The 23,446-nt window shown below is 33.9% G+C and overlaps 1 long non-coding RNA gene across 1 annotated transcript; it reads right to left on the reverse strand.

Annotated features, from left to right (window-relative positions):
- Positions 1-18,893: 18,893 nt before the first annotated feature.
- LOC123670707 lies at positions 18,894-20,499 on the reverse strand. Its single transcript, XR_006745970.1, has 3 exons — positions 20,115-20,499; positions 19,351-19,414; positions 18,894-19,285 (listed from the first exon to the last, which is right to left on the reverse strand). It is a non-coding gene; the product is annotated as an uncharacterized LOC123670707 (long non-coding RNA).
- Between the last annotated feature and the right edge of the window lie 2,947 nt (positions 20,500-23,446).

The raw sequence follows: 23,446 nt of genomic DNA on the forward strand, positions 1-23,446 counted from the left end.
CAGAAACCGGTTGTTTTATGTTTAACGTAAACACTGGATAGCTTCGCTACCCTAATGATATGAAAGATTTCAGCATTCCGCTACCCTAATAATAACACCAGAGAGAGAATAATAACACCAGAAGAGATAGTTGAAAATTTCAATATACACTTCACTTATGTAGTAACCACCCTCTTAAATAATCTAACTCCAACTCAAGTAGATTATTCACACATTAGAAATATTGATAAATCTTTTTATTTAAAGCTAACCACACCTTCTGAAATAAAAAACCTGAGTAAATCTATAAAAAATAAATTCAGCAGCGGCGATGACGAAATCTACATCATAATAACTAAACTATCATTACCAGCAGTCAGCGAAATACTATCATACATAATTAATAATTCTTTTAGATATGGCATATTTCCAGAGTCCCTGAAACTTGCATTAATAAAACCAATCTTAAAAGAAGGCAATCCAGAAGAATTAAACAACTATAGACCAATAAGCTTGTTACCAGCATTCAGCAGAATTTTTGAAATGCTGTACCATTGATGGAATTTTTCAAGGAAAATAATCTGTTTTCCCACACCCAGCTGGATATCTGCATGGACGTTCTACACAAACAGCAATCTTTCAGTTTATACTATACGTTTTAGAATTACTGGAAAACAGGAATTTGGCTTTAGGTATATTCCTCGACCTTTCTAAAGCCTATGACTCACTAGACAGAGAACATCTTCTTAGGAAATTGGAATTATATGGTATTAGAGGAAATACCATCTTTGGCTCAAGTCCTATATTTCCAACAGAAAGCAGAGAGTTTCCATCACACAAAACAATATCCAGACTAAATCAAACCTATTAATGAGAACCATAGGAATTGATCAAGGAAGTATCATTAGTACCTTACTATTCCTAGTATATCTTAATGATCTAGGTAACATAATCCAAGATAATGAAGGAAGCATGGTCAATTTTGTTGATGATACAAATTTATTAACTGATTCAGAAGAATTTGAAGAACTAACAAGACGAGCAAACCAAATTTTCTTAAAATCAAAGACATGGTTTGACCAAAACAATTTGATCCTTAATGAAAATAAAACTAAACTTATTATTTTTGATACAAATAGATCACAGAAACTAAAGTCAGATTCAGTAACCTTATCGAATAATAATTTTCAACTATCGGAATATGTCAAGTTTCTTGGCGTTTACATCGATCAATTTCTGAATTGGCGTCAACACACAGAAATAATATCAAAAAGATTAAGTAAAAATTGTTATGCACTGAGATCGATCACCGAGTATATGAATGAGAACACCTTGAGAGAAGTATATTTTGGGAACTTTGAAGCCACCTACAAATATGGAATCATTTTCTGGGGAACAAATGAGAATATGGAAAGAATATTTTTTCTACAGAAGAGAGCAATTCGAATAATATACCAATTGGGATTTAGGGAATCATGCAGAGGAAAATTTAGATCAAAAAATATTCTAACAGTGCATGGTCTTTACTTGTTCGAATGTTTAATGTTTTTACATAAAAATAGGAGCAAATTCACAAGCGAAAATATAAATTCATATAATACAAGAACTTTAGACATAATTTTCCCAACACATAGATTAACATTAACTGAAAAAAGTCCAACCTACATGAGTATAAGAGCTTTCAATAAACTACCAAACGAGATAAAATGCATTTCACAATATAAAAAATTCCAAATCAAAGTAAAAAATCTACTTATTCAATCAGAACCTTATAGGCTCCAGGAATATTTTGAAAAAGTAATGTAAAACTTAAATTGTGACGTCATTTCACTTAATTTGTATAGTTTATGTTATGTAACTACATATCATGTGAAATAAAGAAATATTATTATTATTATTAATAATATGAAGAGAATTCAGCCTCGTAATAGATTGACTACGAGATTCCGGTTTAGAAACGTTTAACTACCGGTTGAGACGCAACACAACTGAGAGCTGACACGGTACTTGAAGCACTGATTGTACTTCAAGTGGGATGATATATTCAAAGCTTGAAAAATATGAAACTCGGCCTGATAAAATAAAAAAAGTCATAATAACTACAAAGAAGAGAATGAAAAAGAATTTTTGGAAGAAGATATAGAAGAAAATGAAAAAATTAATGTTAGAACCACCGGATTGCGGAACCATTCGAAATCCAACAATACCAACAGAAATCAACGACGTCATTAAGGAATTAAAAACCAGAAAAGCTCCAGGTAAGGATAAAAAACCAAAATTATTCACAGAAGATGGCCAAGGGAGATGAAAAATTAACATAAAGTTAATGTGTTTTAAAATTCATTAAAATATGGAAAATTTCAACAAAACAACAGGCCACTAAGTCCTTTGTCAGCATTTGGAAGAAACCTCGAAGAAATCATGTCACTGAATTTGTTACCATCCGAATTATTTGGATTCAAAAGAGATCATTCCAGAGTGCAACTATTGTGGCTTGCTGAACATGTTACTGAAGGATTTTAGACCAATAAGCGACAGGACTAGCGTTGTTAGCTGTTAAGACAGCCAGAGGTTGGAAGGAAGGAATAGCCAACAAGGAGAATATATATGGCCAGATATGCTAATAAAACCTGCAAATTATAAAAAATAACTGAAGGGACATGAATTTCTATGTCGAATAGATTTAGCAGTATCTACAAAATAGATAAATGGAAGCAAGAGTACCTCAAACTTCAATTCTAGAAAATATCGACGGTTTAAAGGTGAAAGCGACATTTTCGGTTGAATTGAGTTATACAGGGTGTAACATGAGTGGTGGCTATAGCTTAGTGGTGGATGCAGGTCATCCAGAAGACTGTTAATTTCGGAGATACAGGTTGATTCATCAAAATTGGAATAAATTTCAAATATCGACATATTGAAAATCATCGATTTTGCGATTTTGTTCGATTTTTTTGGGTTTGTTCACCTCATACAACCCTTCAAAACCATGTAATTATAATTAGAACTATTATTGAAGGAATTTGGATAGCTTTCTCTTTTCAAATCTTTATTTTTTTTTCAATTCCATGGATGCTAATAGTAACAGCATGTAATTATAATCTTTCCAGGGTAGGATTATTGAGATTTTTCGTTCAGATTTCGAAATCTATATTTTTGACGCGTTTTGAAGGAATGTCGATATTCCCATGAAAAAATGCCTAATTCAGTGCAGTAAATTAAATTTTTCCTTTCCATGACACACTCTCCTCAAGAGAGTAGCAAGCGAAAGAATTAATGCTTTATGTAACCTTTTCAAACTACGGTTCTATTTTTATTTATTTCGTAATGATATTCGATTTTTTATCAGCTGAGATTTCGAATTTATAACTTTTTGTTCCTTTAGAATCACAAGATTTTTTCGCGTCAAATGGTCTAAGTTTCGATTCTTTGCGTTTATTTTTTGTCGCCGTTTTACTTCGAAGTGAAATTACCCCTTTGTGCTGTCACTCATGCCCTCTTAATTTTGAAATATGATTCTTTCATCTTCACATCTGACTATGAAATTGCAGAATTGTATGGATAAATGTTTCTTAAGTTGGTAATACGAGTGTTTTTACTCCATTTTAAACTTGAACACTGTTGGTTATTACCGATTTCTTGTTCGAATGAAATACAAAAACAGGTATCGTGGCAGAAATGAAAAAGCGGCCACTGCTGGATCTATGAAAAAAGTTATCAGATTGAGAATGAAAATATGTACTTTCTTCCTTGAGAAATTTGGATATTATCGGGTGTCCGAAATTGGTTTTCTAGTGAGAGAATGTAAGAATTTCTTCGAGCTAGAAAAAAATGAATGGCACATTTCCGGGATTCTAGAGAATATTAATCAGGTGAAAACTACAACTTGATAAATTCAACTGTTTTCAAGAGTGACGCCGACTTTCTTCGGATTGTTGATTGTATATTCTTTCCCTTCTATAGTACCTCGGGCGTCAATTGCGAAAGGTTTTATAAGGTCGAATTCCTTACGTCGCTCACAACTATCGACCCTGGGTAGCTTTTAAACAGTTGGAGAAGGGTTCGATTCAATCTAAGGTAAGAGCGATTGACCAGTGGTGATTTCTTTCACTAAATGGCAGTAAATAATAAGATACTCTGACGAAACACACTATATTTAACACTATTCGTTTCCTTATGTACAACACCAAATTATATACAATACTATCCTATACATATATACAATAATGCAAAAGGCTACTAAACACCAAAAGCAAATATTTAAAATGCAACACGGTACGGAACGAGAACTAAGGGAGGTGAGCAGGTGGCGTATATCAAGCAGCAGAAATGAGTAAGCAGTGAGCAGGCAAATTGAGCAATGATAAAAACGATTAAGTGCGGACAAGCGTGGAAATCATGCAGATTGGCCTGTGAAATGCAGTCTAATAACCTATCCTGTGTTCCGTATGGTTTGGTTTGATACATCTTTATTCGAGAAAAATAGCCTGAACAATATATTCAAATCAGGTCTTGCATCGTCGCATCCACCAAATAAGAGTTGCTCGCAAAAAGGGACCCGACACATAGACTCTACTTGGGAAAGTTGGATCTAAGGAATGAATCCCAATCAGGGTATTCGTCGGCGCATCCACCAAAATAAATCTCAAGTCAAACTGGGCAGGGTGACTCCCCGAAATGACCACGGTCATCCGTCAATCGGAAATAAACGACCCCTCTCCACAAGATAAGGAATTCTGTCTGGTGGCCCCAAATAAGAGTTGCTCGCAATAAGGAACCCGACAGACCGACTCCACTTGAGAAAGAAAGATCTAAGAAATAGATTTCGCTCAGGGTATACTTCGGCGCATCCACCAATTCACGACTCGAGTCGGACCGGACAGGGTAATTCGCCGAAAAGGCCGCGGTGATCCGTAGATCGGAAATAAGCGACCCCTCTCCACAAGATGAGGAGTTGTGCCTGGTGGTCCCAAATAAGAATTGCTCGCAATGAGGGACCCGACATACAGACTCCACTTGAGAAAGACAGATCTAAGGAATAAATTTCAAGCAGAGTATTTGTCGGTTCATCCACCAATTCACGACTAGAGTCAGGCCGGACATGGTAAGTCGCCGAGAAGGCTGTTGTGATCCGGAAATCGGAATTAAGCGACCCCTCTCCCCAAGATAAGGAGTTTTGCCTGGTAGTTCCAAATAAGAGTTGCTCGCAATAAGGAACCGGACAGACAAACTCCACTTGAGAAAGAAGGATCAAAGAAATAAATTTCATTCAGGGTATACCTCGGCGCATCCACCAATTCACGACCCGAGTCAGACCGGACAGGGTAATCAGCGTAAAAGACCGCAGTGATCCGGAGATCGGAAATAAGCGACCTCTCTCCCCAAGTTAAGGAGTTCTGCCTGGTAGATCCAAATAAGAGTTGCTCGCAATAAGGAACCGGACAGACAAACTCCACTTGAGAAAGAAAGATCAAAGGAAAAAGAAATAACACTCGGAAAGAAACGATGGAACACAGGAAAGTCACCGGTAATACAGACAGGAATAAAACGGGTCTTACCAATCCTAAGAACTTCTCACTTCACCATACGAACCCAAATTCTTTTCGTGCACCAGCTAAGTGTCAAATTTACAAATATAAAATTACTGCACTAAAACGTCCGACGTTCAAAAAGAAAATTCTAAACTAAAAATTCAACTCTAAAATATTACTCCAGGAAAACCACAAAACAATCTCAATAACTATCTCCTTTTCCGAAATACCTCACTTGTAATGTCGGTTGGAAGGGGAAAATTTCGAGTCTCAAAATCGGCGGTGTGCCTATGAAAAACAAACGACAACATGTAAAAAAGAACATATTGAAGAGATAACGTCTATCGCGGTGTCGCTCGGAATTTTTTATACATAGGCTGATATTTTAAATTGCATCGTTATATTTTCATGAAATAAATAAATCAGAAATTATTCCAAATTAATTTTCCTGAACTGGACGAAAAATACCTTCACTGCTTTCGATTTTCACCTACTCATATGACTGGTAGAATAATGATGGAATTCTAAACCTGGGGCAAATTGTACTGGGTGATTCTAGTAAAATAATTATTGAATTCTAAACCTGTGGTAAATTATTCTGGGTGATTCTAGTAAAATAATTATTGAATTCTAAACCTGGGGCAAATTATACCGGGTGATTCTAGTAACGAATTTCACTTCGTTACAGAAGTTATAAGAGAATATTTCAAAATATCCTTAAATGAAAAAATCTCATGACTTATTTATTACTGAGATGAATGAAATAAAAACATTCTACAGGGAATTTCTTCAATAGATTCCATTGGTGTAATTATTTGTTTTTCATTGTAATTAGTTTTTAAGTTATAATACAATCTTGTTTTTTTTTTAGTGAATCACTAATTTTCACAACTGACTTCTGACTCACCCTCTATAGCAGGAAAACAAAAATCAAGTTGATATTTCCACCTATACACCTAAACATATATGAACGAGAAATTTTCCACTTCTTTCAAATCGGATGATCTAGCATACGAGTCTCATTTTGATTGAAAACAAAAAATTGCCAACTTCTGATGTAGAGAAAAACAATATTAAACATTTTTAAAAACCTCGTCAGTAGGCTTTATTATACTGCAGTAAGATAATGAGGCCTAACATACATAAATAATCAAAAGAGGCTTATTATGTTTGGTATTATATTTCATTTTGTTGAGCTCTCAAAATTAAAATACAATTTCTTGGTTCAACAGCCCTCAGGACACTGAAAGTGATCTGCATCATCGGCGTACAAGCTTCATGATATCATGATAGCATTTCGAGCATTGTCTCATATCGGCCATCCTGTCCTCTTCAAAACCATGACATTATCAATTCGCTTGGTTTTCTTTATTACCTGTTTAAGCTATGGAGGTTGAGATCTTTTCTATTTTAAGTATTTCTTTATTTTTGTCGAACAGGCCTTAATATACCCGCCGACAACGTTCGTGGAAAAACAGAAAAATAACATCATTCAAGTGATGGTTATAATATTATATTGTAAAAATAAAACATAGGGTTGAATTCATAGTGAAATATCACAAAAGATACTCACGATTTATTCGAACAATTTCTTGTTATTTAAGCCACGCGACCCCCTCTCAAAATGAATGTTACCACTCTGATTGAAAAAAGAGATCTGATGCGTCACGACCGATGGGGAGTCATCTATGAATGTTTGCTAACTTATGACTAGGACTCTGAACACCAGCGACCATTATAAATTGAATTTCTGTAATTTAGGCCTTATTAACCGACAGGCCTTAATACCCGAAACTACCTTATTGGTGTTATTTGAATGGGACACCATATATGACTGGATTTCAATTCTACAATGAACATAAAACGAATGCAATCTTCAAATAAATGCAAAATATTTATGGTCGTTTTTTATATATAGGGTGTCACATCAAAACAATAAAAAAAATTCAATATCTTCGTAACGAATTACTGATTTTTTTTTATGGGATACCGTAGATATGAATATGTTTCATTTATTTCGAGATCTAATTTATTATGTGTCCATTGTTTAATTATAATAAAGACTTATGTATTATTATTATTATTATTTGAACTGGGGTCGTTATGCTTCGGTAAGCCTTCCGGGAACTGCGACCATGCAGATCTTTTGTTCACTACCCTACTCATTCATAGAAACCCAGGGAGGTCGTCAACGATGTTAATAAAATTGACAACCTCCCTAGGGGCCTTGGCCATTACCTCTCTGGTATCCAGGACCGGCTTGCCCATTTGAATGGTTCTTAGGCCAGCCAGCTCTGGACACTTGCATATCAAGTGTTCGGCCGTTTCTACTTCCGATCCACAGAGCCTGCAAATCTCGTCTGCTAACTGACCCATACGGTACAAATGATGTTTGTACCAACAGTGCCCCGTCAGTAGTCCCACCATCACCCGAAGCTCTGCTCGCGACAGCTTCAGGAGCTTTCTGGTGTAAGTAGGTGAAATCTTCACGAATTTCTTTGCCAGAGCAAGTCTAGGAGTGTTAGTCCAGTGGATTGTCCTACTGTTCAACTCCCATAGCTGGATCGCAGCTTTGTATTGGTCTTTTCCTATCCCACAGAAAGGCTCAGGTCCAGCAGGTCTTAACCTTGATGCACTTTTTGCAAGCTCATCCTCTCTCTCATTTCCTTCAACCCCACAGTGCCCTGGTACCCATAGTAGAGTCACCTTATTTCCTCTGGCCAGTTGCTTAAAGACTTTTGTAAGGTGTTTCATTTAAAAAACACCAACTCTCGTCTATATCTCTAAAACATCAGTTATTATTTTGGTCATGCTGTAACAATAACCAAATACAAAATTCTGGTTCAAGTTGGGCATCTCCAATTTGTAGAGCTTGAACATTTTTCTCGGTGATAAAGATAAAGTCTTTAGCGATGAATGTCTCCATGAGGGTTTTCACCTTCATATTCATACAGGTATTGTAATAAAACACACTATGAAAATTGTTACTCTATTGGCTATCGATTTCATCTTCACGCCATCCTCAGGACAGCAGAAATTACAAATAACTTAGTTTACACCTTTCGCATAATTCTATCCTATAAAGCTGTTCCCCAATACAAAATAGATACACTAAAGAAAGAGCAAAGTAAATTTGATTATACAACTCATGTTGTGATGAACCGATAAATTTCCCATAGATACGGCGTATTGATGAGTGAATATACTACTTGACGACGGGGTATAATCGTTTTGGTGTTTTGCCTCCTGCCATATTGTGATCATTTACATAGTAGATATCATTCTTGGATGTTCGCCAAAAAATAAAAGTCAATCTCACTGAAATGTCATTGAATTATCAAAATGCAGTGCTTTGGTTATTGTTATTCGTTATATATTATTCGTTATATGATCGTAACGAATACCACTCGAGCATAGACAATATATTTCGATTATACAAACCTCTTCACTCGACGTAGTTCGCGAAACACCATTCCAGCTGCGCTCTCGTGATGTTTCACGAATTACGTCTCGTGAATCGGTGTATAATCGAATATTGTCTATGCTCTTGTGATATAATAACTGAATATTCTTATTTTAGGTTAAGTCAGAGGTATACTCACCGTCTCTGTAGTATAATCATTTATTAATTAGTGCATAGGCAGCCTTAATGATGGTTCCTCAGATTTATAACATTTGTTAGAATAGCTTTTGTTGGAGCAGGATTACCTGTTTCTCGTAATCGAAAAGCTACTCCTAAAACTGAGTGATGCGGAGTATGACGAAGTGGATATCTTTTTTGATAATCTTGCACTGACGCGCATACGTTTCCTTTAAAATAACCATAAATGAATATGATATCGGCATACTCTTCCGTGCTGTAAGTGTATCTACGTTTTGAAGTGTAACTTATCAACTTAACACTAATCTGCTACAATTTTAGTGTAATAGAACTGGCCTAATTTGAACCATTTATTTTTTTGTTATCAATAAATCATATCAATAGAATTAATAAAATTTCAAAGAACTTCATTTTCTTAAATACTAGAAATTAGACATATTTCCTGATAATTTTTTTTTGTTAAAATTACATAATCTTTCATATGGAAAAGTTTTTCAGGTTCATCTCGACCTGAAACGAATCTATACAGATAATATTAAGCATTTCTCTCTAAAGTTGTCGTTTCCACTATTGAACAAATGAATAAAATATGAATTAAAAATTTTCGATGAAGATTTGAAATAATTCTTCTTCTCTAGGACAACCAATTACAATAAGTTCGATGATCGAAACATTTCCAAAAAAAAAAAATTCAACCAATTATCTTACGGACCTCAAATCTAATTTGTTGTTCTAAACCTAAAGTCCTCATTGAATGACCCCGTGGGGGAAACTTCTGAACCTCACAACCGAGAGGTGTAACTCTCCCTTCGTGAATCTTCAACCCCAACACGTGAAACGTATCTCTTTGTGTCTAATTTCACAGCGGGCTTCATTAAAAATTCTATTTCTTGTAGTTCCTCCACACTACGTCGTCTATTACCGCTGAATTCTGGAACTCGCGAAGTCGTAATTACAAATTTATAATTGAGTTAACGCAGCCTCGCCATGCATCAAAGTGAATCGCAAAATGCGAGTTACGATGGAAAATCGCTTCGTTTCGAAATATGTCTTTATTCTTGCTGGAAATTCATCTCCGGAATATCCAGAAATTACTCCTCTGACGAACCGACTCAGACCGTAACAAAGTTCTCCATTTTATCGATTTAAGAAACAAAGGATTTCGGAAGGAAGAAAATGAATACAATACTTCAACGAGATGATTCAAAGCTTCCTGGTTTTTACTGAGAGAAGTAAAAAAAAACTCCTTCAGAATTTCTTTATGCTTCTGAAAGTGGTTATTTCGGCTTGGAGACTTAATAAATTATAGTCATAGACCTGGTAATTGGGTCTGGAGTTTAATCCACTTTAATTATTTATCGTTCCCATTTTTGTACACAAAAAGACATAGGTAAAAAAAATTGAGAATTAACTGAATATCTACAAAAAACTATAATTTCTCTCATCATGCAGGAACATCGAATTTGGTGTTAAATTTCACCTGTATCGTTATATATAGAACAATGGAACATGTTGTATAACTTTATGCGCAATTTGTGTTTTTATTATAATGGCATTGGATTGTCGTTCAATTTCAATTTTTCATTTCAATACTTTGGAGCCCCAAACATTTTCAATAAAAAAAATACTTTCTCATCAATATCATTCTGTAGTATCCAGGCCTTTTTCTGTAGAAATAGAAGAAGGACTAGTTGAATAGTACCTATTTGAAAGTTATTTTCCACAAAATCACTTGTTTTGAGCCCTACAGAATGCAACTGATCCACGACGGAAACGAGAATGATCCAGACCACCATTTGCAATTTTAATTAATGTTAGGCTGCGATGAATTTTTGAATAATATGGTATTTTCTGACTGAACCACTTTTTGCCTGAATGGGATGATAAAACGTTAATTTACAGGTATTGGTCAAGAGAAATTCCCCACTGGAGACAAGAATGTGACAGTCAAGGCCGCGACAAATTGCTAAAATCAATATTGTTTTAAGGAAAAATTACCGTAAAAAATGAACTTTTTACGGTTTTATTTAGTGTATTATGTGGCAGCAATGTTCCCAAATAATGACAATGCAGTTGTACCCCATCAGGATATTTGGTATCGTCGAAGGCTCTTCTTCATTTTGGAATAAGCGTTCGCTAATATATTGCCCCCATATTTCTTGGAAGGTGAAAAGGACGTGGAACACTTTCGAGTGGCCATCGCCTTCCCCAGACTTGACCCCTTATATTTTTTTGTGAGGTCCTTTGAAGTCAAAGGTATCTGTAATTGACCAAATAATTCAAGAGAGTTACGAGATGAAGTAGAGCTTCTGAAGTCGTCTTGAACGAAGAGTATAAAGTGTTTAAACTCGTATCGGTCAGTGTCAAATGGTAAATGGAGCACAATTATTATTTTCGCTATATTTCGTTTCTTTTGGTATGAATAAAGATTTTCTTCCATAAATGTTTGTTTTCACAGTAATTGTGCTTTTTTTTTTAAATTGTAATATACCGTACTCTACAGTCTACACTAACAATTAGGTAAGTCTAATAAATCAGCAAAAAACAATTGGGGTAGTCATTCAAAAAACTATGATGTCATTCAAAAAACTATGATGTCATTCAAAAAAATATAATGTCACTCTGTAAAAACGAATGAATTCATAAGTAAAATTTGTATGCAATGAGGTGGTTTATCAAAAACTAAAATTGATCTGTCCGAGAGATTGCTTGAAACCATTGAATAACGGAGTTATGAATTTAGTTCCTTACTTCATCCACACACTGTTATATTCTCAGTCTTGTCATGCGCTACTGATTATTATGAATGAAAACTGAATATGGGCCATTACTGAATCCTCGAAATTTTCATCAGAATCTATTCAAGCGTTCAAGAGTTATATCTACTGGTTGAAAATGTTAAATAAAATGCATGAAACTCTATATTTCATAAACACATTATGTTTTCAATTGGTATCAGGAATTTAATTTGGCGACCCCCTCCCAAATAAAAGATAATTGTGATTCACTTATGAATCACAATCGTTACATATATATTGTCTTACTGCTCGCTGCTATATTTTGTCTCTATTTTTTACGCAAAGACTCTTTTCTTTTTGAACCGCATTTCACTGTGAATGAAAAACATATCAGTGAAAGTACTATGCTATGCACAAAGGATTTGACTGTACAGAATCAAGAAGGGCCCCAATTCTCTTGACCATTAGAGCCAAACCATCAAGGTAAAGTTTTTGAAACCGAATCGCTCAAACAGTCCACTCATCTCTACCAATTTGAATTTGTATTAACAATGATTCAAACTATCCGAATTGAAAGATATTCATGAAACAGCCAATACCTTGGGTCTAATAACTACTGAAATGTCAGCAAATTCTATCAATAATTCCTTCTTCAAGTGTGCTTCATCATTTATAATTAGTAGGTACATATTTCCACAATTTTGTCACATAAAAAATAAAGTCGAATTTCTAGCAAGACAACGTCTGTTGGGTCCACCAGTTCAACAATTCATATTTCGATAAGGAAATTAAATTACATTTAAATCGGTTCCATCACTGCTAATTCAATTTTGTGACAAGCTATCTAGACATAGTCCTCATCCATTCTTCAGAGAAGTTCACTCGTTTCTCAAGTACAAAACAAGTAAACTTTGTTTTACAACCAATACTGAGGATGAGAGACAGTAGATACTATTCATAATAGATTCCTCAGTTATGATCGCACTATCAATAATTCATTCAAGTGTTGAAATTACAACATCAAATCGATATTCAATTATTCTAAGAGACATCATGTCTTCGCAATTGAAATTTCAAACAAGACCTGTTTGATGCTATTAATTGATATACTCGAAAATGTTCTTCGAACTGTATCTTCGATAAATATTTGGATATTGGAGGGTCATCAATTAATAGATGGGTATCTGAAGGAGTTTGTCAATAGACAAACAATAAGATCGTAATGTTCAATCGAACAAAGAACCTATGTTTGACCTTAAAATGAGGAAACGTGCTTGAGGTTAATTCTGCTTAATGAAATCACAGAACTTGAATGAACTTTCTATATATTCACTCCTCTTGCTTTACTTGATAATAAAAAGAAAGTTGAATTTTTAAACAATCAGATGCATGTATCAATAATCTAGATTATATTCTGACTTCAATTCTTTGATAACGTTCAGCAATCGGTTGGATCCTAACTGTAATAATTTCAGTCCAAGTCAAGAAACAGTTGAGTTGAGTCTCATTCTTCATTAACTATTCTTTTCACCCAGAAAATATAATTCAATATGAATTTTTTCTAGTTCATAGTGGTCGAAATACATGCTGTTTCTTCAAGGAAGATTGATATTATTTTTTTCTTTCATTTCGTTGATACAACTAGAAACAGAAAATGACAAAAATATTAACCTTATTTTTGACCTAAAAGCACATCAAAGGAAATGGAAGGGCAGTCAACTCCAGTGATATAAAAAAGGAAAGTTGATTAGTGTTCTGAAAACATTTGAATTTCCGTATATAATGTGAAGTATTTGCGGACAGTGAAATTAAAACTTCAATTTCCTATGAAGGTACTTCAACACCTCTTTTAAAAACTATTATTTCCAGCTGAAACAATTCGATTGATAGAACGGAAACATTTCACAAATACAAACTCAGGATGAAAAATATAAAATAAATAATATACTGCGATTTGAGTAGATTCAGTGGTTAATTGGGCTGTTGAGTTGAAGAAAATCGTTTCGATAGTGTTCAACTCCTAGTGTTTTCCAATTTTTGGCTCAAACCATTTCCTTCACTCATTTTGAATCAGTGTTCTAATCTTATTTTAATTCCAGAAACTGATTGTACGTGAAATTAGCAATGATGACCTGAACTATAAAAAATTAGACCAAGGTGCCTCCAACATAATTGAGTATAAAGGACGTGATCATCAGAATAAAATTCTAGAAGTTGAATATCAAAGCGAAAATGGAGATCGAATAGAGTGATTATGTTTGCTTGTTCAACGTATGTAAATAAGGTCCTCTGAACTTGAAATTTACGGGCAAATGAATACATAAGGCCATTGGAGATTATGTGATCCTTTTAATTTCAAAATTGAATATTGACAATTTAAAACATCTCTGAACCAGAGAATAAATTACCCAATATTTCAATTTCAAGTTGTTCACATAATCAAAATCAAAGATAAATCAAGAAGAATATTGGAAAAGATATACCCAATATATTTCATGACTATATATTCGATGGGGTTGAGAATTTGTGTTTATACAAAGAATAACCATCTCAAACTCAATGTAAAATATCTTTTAGATAGCGTCATCAAAACACTTAAGCAGAATATCGAAAAAATTCACTTTATAATTCCATAACGAAAAATCTGATAGACTTGATGAACAAGTACTTAAACGCTGACTTCTTCTTTAATATTTTCATTTTACTCCTTCCTTATAATATGGCAAAAATATTAGTTCAACCAGCATAATGGGGGGGAAAGGACGTTAATAGTTCAAACATACGGAGCACAATTTGGTATTATTCGATTACTATGTGTATTTTAAAATAGTTATATAGGGACATAGGGCATCTAAAATGAATTTAAAAAGTCTAACACTATATTTTACATAAAATATCTAAAGGTCTTTTTTTGGAATCAGGAGTAATGTAGAATTAAATTTAATACTCAATTTTGGGATAATCATGTATTATGTACTTAATATCGACAACACGGTCTTAAAACGAGAACTGAAAAAAAGCAGTCTCTACACCTGCATAGAAACCAAAAACGCTTACTCAAACTGAGAAAAAGAAAGAGGAGATCATTCCAATGACTCTAAAAGTACTGACGACTGGATGCTTTTAGATATAAGCGTCCAGATAGATAAGTCGTCCAGAGAGGTTCATATGATAGGCATCAGTGACGACAGTAAGAGAAGAATACTCTTCGACAAGACGAGGAAAAAAATCTACGTGATGATATGAAATCTGCCCCTAGACGTAGATGTCAATATAATCTTAGCGAAGATTGTAAGCAAACCAGAAAAACTGAGGAACGAAAATGATATGGTGATGTGATAAATATCTCGTTCTGAGATTCCGAAATCCATCAGTGAAATTCAAGAGTCAAAATCGTTTTGATTTTCATCAAACCTTTTGGCTGCGGTCCTTGAATTGTGGGCAGCTCATACCTACAGTTCAAAATTTCAAAACGAAAATTATTGTAGTAATTTAGTTTTATGGTTGTTTCTCAATTTTCACCGATATTCGTTTTCCGTTCTCGAATGGTTGAAATATATGTATATATCAGAAAAAGTTTCCGCCATAACGGCATTCACTAACAAATTTGCATGCCAGAGGTTCAATTCTCATCACGCAACATCGCAATTTGTCTCTGTGAAAGGATAAAATGAAATTGTGTTAGTTAGAGTGTTCGAGAGCGCTTTTTCAACTAATCGCCTTTTTATGTTCAAGTTTTTTCCGTTTTACAGGATTCTTGGTATCTGAATGACTTCTTGAATTTAATGGTTATAATTTTGAGGTGAATTATTTGATGGTGTCTGTCCGTTTGAAATGTCGAAATTTAGAAATGGTGCAATTATGAATACTGACTAGGTAAAATTAGAAAATATTTTGAATATTTTATCTTTTTTATGATTTCTCCAATTCAAAGGCAAAATACGTTCAATGTTCTCGAATACACTTGGTTACAATGCTGTTTCCATATATATATATATATATAGATACACCTGTGTCGAGTTAACGTCACGCTCTGCGCTCTCCGAAAATTTAATGTTTCTGCAATTATATAAAGTTTTCAAATTTCGGAATAAAATAGTCCATTTATCAACATTGGGGATAATATAAATTGTTTTTCAAAAGTGTAAATTTCCAAAAATTGAACGAGAAAAGACATAAGAAAATTCACTTCATAGCAGTTTCGTTGGAGGTACCATACGGTCGGCCAACAAAAAAGGTGCATGTAAACACAACGATCAGGCAGCACTTAAAGGAGGACATACATGCTCCGATAATTCTAGAATATGACCGAAGAGAATTCTCATATCACAACAAAACAACTGTACGATGAGGTGGTTAATTCAAAAAAAGAAATAAAGAATTCGATTGCAGCAAGCGAATCACGAATACTATTGGAACTCCAGGCGCTAAAAAGAAGAGTTGAACAACTAGAAACCGAAAATAAATTTTTGAAAAGTGAAATAGAAAATGTACACCGCACAAATAAGAAAAATAACCTTATTTTGTTCGGTTTAAATAAAACAGCTGAGGAAATTACACCAGAATTCCTCTGTGAAGAAATAAAGCGCCTGATGCAAATACAAATCAAAGCCAACGACATCAGCGACTGCTATAAATTAGGGAAGAAAGAAAAGGCCCCCATTAAGGTGGAATTGGTATCCTTTTTGAAGAAGAAGGAAATATTATCGAATGCGAGAACATTGAAAGGATCATACTTAAGCATATCGCACGATTTGACGGAGAAGCAGCGAGAAGAATACAAAATATTGAAAACTAATTTATTGAAAGCTAAGGCGAACGGTTCTCGAAATTCATTCATACGGGGGAACCGCCTTATAGTCGGAAATACATCGTACACAGTAGAGGACTTAGAAAATATCCAACCAGAAGTCAAAGCAGATAGTGCACCACCAACACCAGTAGGACACGAACAAGAAAACACTGTATTCGAAAGTGAAGAGGATGAAAGTTCAAAGGAGGTGATTTGGAAAGATACAAAAACTTTGGGAGAAGCAAGTACGTCACAAACAGGACTAGAGAAGAAACAAAACCAATCTGGAAAAGTTACTCCAAAATCTATTGTCGGAACTAGAATGTTCACTAGGTTGAGACCAAGAAATGGATCGGCCCAATAGTACAGGATGCCAAAAAAAGGTATTCATTTCAATAAGTGTAACTCCTCTAAAAATAAAATAACTTCAATGAATAAATTCCAAGACTCAAATAACTAAAAATAATACCAAATATCCTTAAATTTGTTTGTAATTTTGCCTTCTTTCAAAATGAATCGCTATATAAGGGACTATGAATGCAAAGCATATGATACTGTAATAATAGATATTAATGACTTAAAAAACTATAAATTAAAATTGAACAATAATTTCAACATACTGCATCTAAATATACGTAGCTTGAATTTAAATTTTCCTGAGTTGATCATATTTCTGGAGTATTTATCTTTGGATTATGGAATCATTGCACTCACTGAAACATTTCAAATCGAAAATTGTAATCTATTTCAGTTAAATGGATTCAATTGTATTTATAATGAAGGTTGTTACAATAGGAACGACGGAGTGGTAGTCTACGTTAAAGAAAACCTTAAATTCGTTTATAAAATTGTTGAAATCGGGGAAACAAAAGCTATAGATATTTCAATAAAGGGAGCATTCAATGAAGATATGAAGGTAACAGCTATATATAAATCTCCACATCAGTGTACCAAACTGTTCAATCAAAGCTTATACAAATATCTGGAAACAAAATCATGTCAAAGGCACGTAATAGTAGGTGACATTAATATTAATATTTTAACCAATGAAGATTTTGCTGAGGAATACAAAAATGTTATGAACAGCTTTGGATTTGTATCCTTCATAAACAAATGCACTAGACCAGCAAGCGGCTCTTGTCTCGATCATTTTTATGCTAAGGGCTGGAATACGAAGAGTACTCCAGACTGCGTGATTGGCTATATTCTAGACTATTTAATAACTGACCACAACCCGACTATGCTATCCTGCGGTAAAGCTGTACAACCCAAACAATTAGACACTAGGAACAAAGAAAAGATTTACATAAATTATGGTCAACTTAAACAAGACTTACTCAATGAAACCTGGCAAGGAATGTATATGAAGACAGGCGTGGATTCAGTTACTGAAACATTTATTAACATTCTTACAAATTATATAAAAAAAAATACCATTTATGTGAAAATCAAAAACAAAAATTTCCAACGTAAATCCTGGATAACACCATCCTTACTAAAATTAATAAATGAAAAAAATTGTATGTACAAGGAACTCAAGAAAAATCCAGAAAATCTCGACCTGAAAAAAAAATATTGTGAGTTAAAGAATCGAATACATAAACAGAGTGATACTGCTAAACAAAACTACTTTCAGAAATATATTTCAAGGAATGAATCTGAACCGAAGGCTTTATGGGATTATGCCAATAGAGTATGCAATGATATCAAACCTGCAACAAGGATTGATATGGTAGAAACAACGGAGGGTACTTTGGAAAATCGAAAAGACATTGCTGAAACGTTTAATGAACACTATAGCACTGTAGGAGAACGATATGCCAAAAATATTCCAAATATTGAAAATTATGAAGAAACGGATAAATTTCAAAATGAAACTTTCTTTATTGCACCTACAGATCCGAAGGAAGTCGAAAATATCATTGAAAGTTTAAAAAATGGAAAGTCACCAGGAATAGACGGCATTCGTTCAGAGACACTGAAACATATAAAGAAAGAAATCTCCGAACCCCTTTCCAATATTGTCAATTGTTGTTTTGAGGATGGTATTTTTCCGGACATATTGAAGATAGGCATCATAAAACCTCTTTATAAAGGTGGAAACAAGACCGAAATATGCAACTATAGGCCGATTTCATTGATTTCAAATGTGTCAAAAATAATAGAAAAAATATTGAAAAAAAGGATGTTGAATTTTCTGGAGCACAAAGGCATATTAGAGGAGGGCCAATATGGATTTGGACAAGGTAGATCCACGGAGGATGCTATAGGAGATTTAATTGGAAAAATATACGAATGCTTGGATGAAAAAATTCCAAGCTTGTGCATATTCGTGGATCTCGCCAAAGCCTTTGACACTGTCTGCCATAAGAGGCTTCTAAATAAACTGTGGAACTCTGGTTTCCGCGGCAAAAGCCTTGATCTACTGAAGAGTTACCTAACGAATCGCCAACAGATTGTAGATATAGGTGGAGATAGGAGCTCTTCAAGGATAGTAACTTACGGCGTTCCTCAGGGAACGGTCATGGGTCCGCTTCTGTTTTTAGTGTACATTAATAGTTTGTCCAGATGTACAAGTAAGGGCAGTATAGTTAGCTTTGCAGATGACACCGCCATACACTACAGAGCTGATACATGGGAAGATCTGAAACATAAAGCAGAGACGGATTTCAGACATATACAGAATTGGTTCCAAGCGAACAAACTTACCTTGAACCTTGACAAGACTAAATACCTGCCCTTTTCTTCATATTCTTTTGGTCCAATAGGGCATCTTGAAATAAGTCCAGAAATGAAGATTCCAGAGACAAAATTCATTAAGTATCTCGGGATAATAATTGATGTGAATTTGAAATGGGATCAACATATCGGTCATGTAGTTAAAAAACTTAGAGGTCTTTTGAATAAAATAAGAATAATGAAAAAATATTTGAAAAGCCCTAAACATTTGATGATAATATTCAATGCCCTGGTTCAGTCTCAAATTAATTATGGCATCTTGGGATGGGGTGGAGTTTATGACGTTCATCTCAAGAACCTTAATGTTGTGCAAAAATGGATGTTGAGAATAATTCATGGCAAGAAAATTACACATCCGAGTGAACCACTATATCAGACATCAAAAATTCTAGACACGAGGCAGCTCTACATACTCAAAATAATTATTAATATTTATGAAGGAAAAATAATATTGGAAAGAAAAAACCATCCATATACTACAAGGAATAAAGATAATACTTACCGGACATCAAGATCAAAAAAAAAAATAGGACAAAGGTACTTTCATTATCTTGCACCGCGCATATATGAGAAGATTCCAGAAGATCTAACAAAAATTAGAAATTACAAGCAGTTCAAGAAGAAAATAAAATTTTGGATTATACAAAGAGGCCGCAAATATGCGGAAACATTGATAAATCAAAAGTAAAAAATAGATGTGTAATAGTATAACCTATCCCGATTTATGAACTAACCTGAGTTGACATTTCACCCACTATATGATTTGTGAATTGATTTCAGTTGAAGATAATATAACGGATTTGAAATATATTACCCGATTTGACAATAATATTACCCGATTAGACATATATAACCCGATTAGACATATATAACCCGATTAGACATATATAACCCGATTAGACATATATTACCAGATAAGACATATTTTGATGTGTATTTGTCTTGTGTTGTTCCATATCAGGGTTGATTAGAAAATAAGTTTAGTTGTGTACAACCACAGGTTAAAAATAAGAGAAAATGTTAATTTATAGTTACGCACAGGTAGTTAATTTTAGAATTAAAAACCTCTGTAACTCACCATGTTTATTTATGTTGAATAAACATTATTATTATTATTATTATTATTATATTATATATTCTTTTGAGAAAGAGCAATACAAAATATTAATTTCAAACAATCAAGCATATGTGTCGATGAATCTCAGTATTAGCAGAGGAAATGTAACGGGGCATCATACATTTCAACGTATGATACAAGAGAACAGATAAAAACCTCAGCAAAAACTCTGTCTCCCCGTATCGGTGTAGTGACTGGTTTGTGTAAACGTTTACAGAATAAGCTGACATAATTTATATTGAAGGACTTCCTCTTCAACCAAAACAAAAATTTCCTTTATCCTCTCTTTTTTTCCATTTAAATAATCAACAAAAATATAGAAAATCGAAAGTAACTTTCAATAACTCCGTCTTGAATCATAATTATGCTCCCAAATATCTTGGAGTTAAACTTGATTCTTCTTTGAATTTCTAGGTTCACTTGGAAAATTCACGATTGAAATTGAATTCGAGGAATAATATCCTTCAAAAATTAGCAGGTTCTTCATAGGGTGCCGATGCTAGCACTCTTCGTATGGCAGCCTTGGCCTTGGTTTTTTCTGCTTCTGAATACTGTTGTTCTGTTTGGTTCAATAGTGCACATGTTCATAAAATTGATGCACAGCTCAACGTTTCTATGAGAATTATCAGTGGGACTATTAGATCTACACCTTATATTTGGTTACCGGTGCTATCACATATAGTTCCGCCTCATATTCGTAGACAGGTTGAAGTCAAGAAATCTTGGGATAAATTTCATTTCTACCCGAACTTCTTTCCAATTGTATCTTACCTCCCAGATACTAGAACTGTTAGATTAAAGTCACGCAAACCTTTATGGATTAATACCTTATTTCAATATAATGAAAGTGACAAGGAAATTTGGCGTTCGGAATGGAGTTCTTGTAATGTCTTTTTTTTTTTTTTTTAACGACTTTATTCTTCAATTAGATACAACAAGGCGACATTTAGCTTGAAGCTACTCTTACATATAACCTCATCATACCATAACATCCATGACCTAGCCGGGATTCGAACCCGGTACCTTCAGCATCACAGCCGTCTCCCAAACCACTGTGCTACCGAAGGTAGACAATATTATTGATCCTTCAAAAAAAGTTCTAGCTTTCAATCTTCCTAGGAAAATTCGGTGTATTTTAAATTGACTTAGGACTGGTCATGGTCGTCGTAATAATATGATCTTCAAATGGTATTCTGTTGATAACCCACTATGTGAGTGTGGTGTAAAAGAAACCATTGACCACTTGATGAATACGTGTCCAATTTATAAATTTTATGGTGGTTTCCTAGCTATCCAATCAGTTTCAGATTTTTTTTTAGAGTGGGTCGCTAACTTCAAATCAATATAATGGAAACTTATCCTTTCTGGTCCTTTTTTTTTGTTTCAGGATTTAATTATAAAGCCCTTCAATATAAATATGTCAGCTTATTCTGTACACGTATACACAAACAAGTCACTCCACCTTTACGGGGAGACAGCGTTTTTAATAATAATAATAATATTTCTTTATTCAGTGAAAATTACTAGTTAGTTTTTGCTGATGTTTTTATCTGTTCTCTTGTATCATACGTTGAAATGTTCATACATTTCAACATTTCATACATCATTGCCCCGTTTATATATCCTCTGCTAATACTGAGATTACATCTACACATGCTTTGTTGTTGACTTCCAATATTGTTTTGTTCTAATGTCGAATAGTTTTCTGATTGAAGTTACCGAAACTATTTGAGCTTAAAGATACGATATGAATAATATCAAGGTCTAGGCAAGTGAGTTGATTCATTTTACCAGAAAACAGTAGTATAATTCGAAGTCAATAATAGTTATAGTTCAGTGTTTTTCATTCCTAAGGATTATACCACTCGAATATTAATCACCCCACATAATAATGACAGAAGTGGATTGAAGAATTCATTTAATTTCTCTTCTTTGGCAGTTTCATAGAATATTGGATAATGATTATTAAACTTAAAAAAATTAAAGTTCTCTTCAATTCAAGACTTGAAATGAATTAAGTAGGTATATGCTCCATTTTCCAGAGATTCAAAAGTAAACACAAACTAAATCTATTCGATTTGGACGATTTGGTAAGATTATTGAGGAAATATATCAGATCCAAATAATGATGGTTAAATCAATGGTTCGTAATAAAATTTGGAACACTCTAGATGTATGTTTTCTCAATTTCCACCATGCAACCAGTAACATTATTAATTCATCAATCTACTGAAAACATGTTTCTTCAGTATCATCGATGATGGGTCTGGTACATATGTAATTTACGTCATTTTTGTTTAGTTGAGAAAATAAATAGAGACATTATTCCCACAATTATATAATGAGGTAATTACGAAGCTCATTCTTAAGAATTTCTCCAGGGTATAAACGTTATCACGTCTTTCTGCTTCATTTGAAAACACATATTACTATCCTCCATAGCTGCTTCAATAGGGACATTAAGTTCATTATTCAGAAGTGGAATTTATCATATTCGATCTTGTCAATACTGAAGTTGTACAAGCTTATACTTAAATTAGAGACTTAATCTGACACATACATCAACAACATAATTATTTAATGGGATAGATTTATTCAGAATAAGCTACACTGCCTACACCGAAGAAAAATTGTTTCATTATATCACCAAACGGCATAACAATGGAATTTAATGATTAAAAATCGAAAACATTCTTTCATTCATCAATCAATAAATTTTGATCCATACGAGTATAAGGACTATTGTTCATTGAAACAGTCATTCTTCTAGTGAATATCAGGCATATAAATTCGAGATAATGATGAAAACATTTGAATTATTGATGTTTTTTTTTGCAATGTTGAAATGCTGTTTCAAGATTAAAACGAAAAAACCCACGAGATGAGTCTTCTCATATGCTTGCCGCAGATATGGCGTCGTGAGCAGAAGGTACATCTCTCCTTTGGCAC

This window comes from Harmonia axyridis, chromosome 1 (genome assembly GCF_914767665.1).
Source record: "Harmonia axyridis chromosome 1, icHarAxyr1.1, whole genome shotgun sequence".
Classification (NCBI taxonomy): domain Eukaryota; kingdom Metazoa; phylum Arthropoda; class Insecta; order Coleoptera; family Coccinellidae; genus Harmonia; species Harmonia axyridis.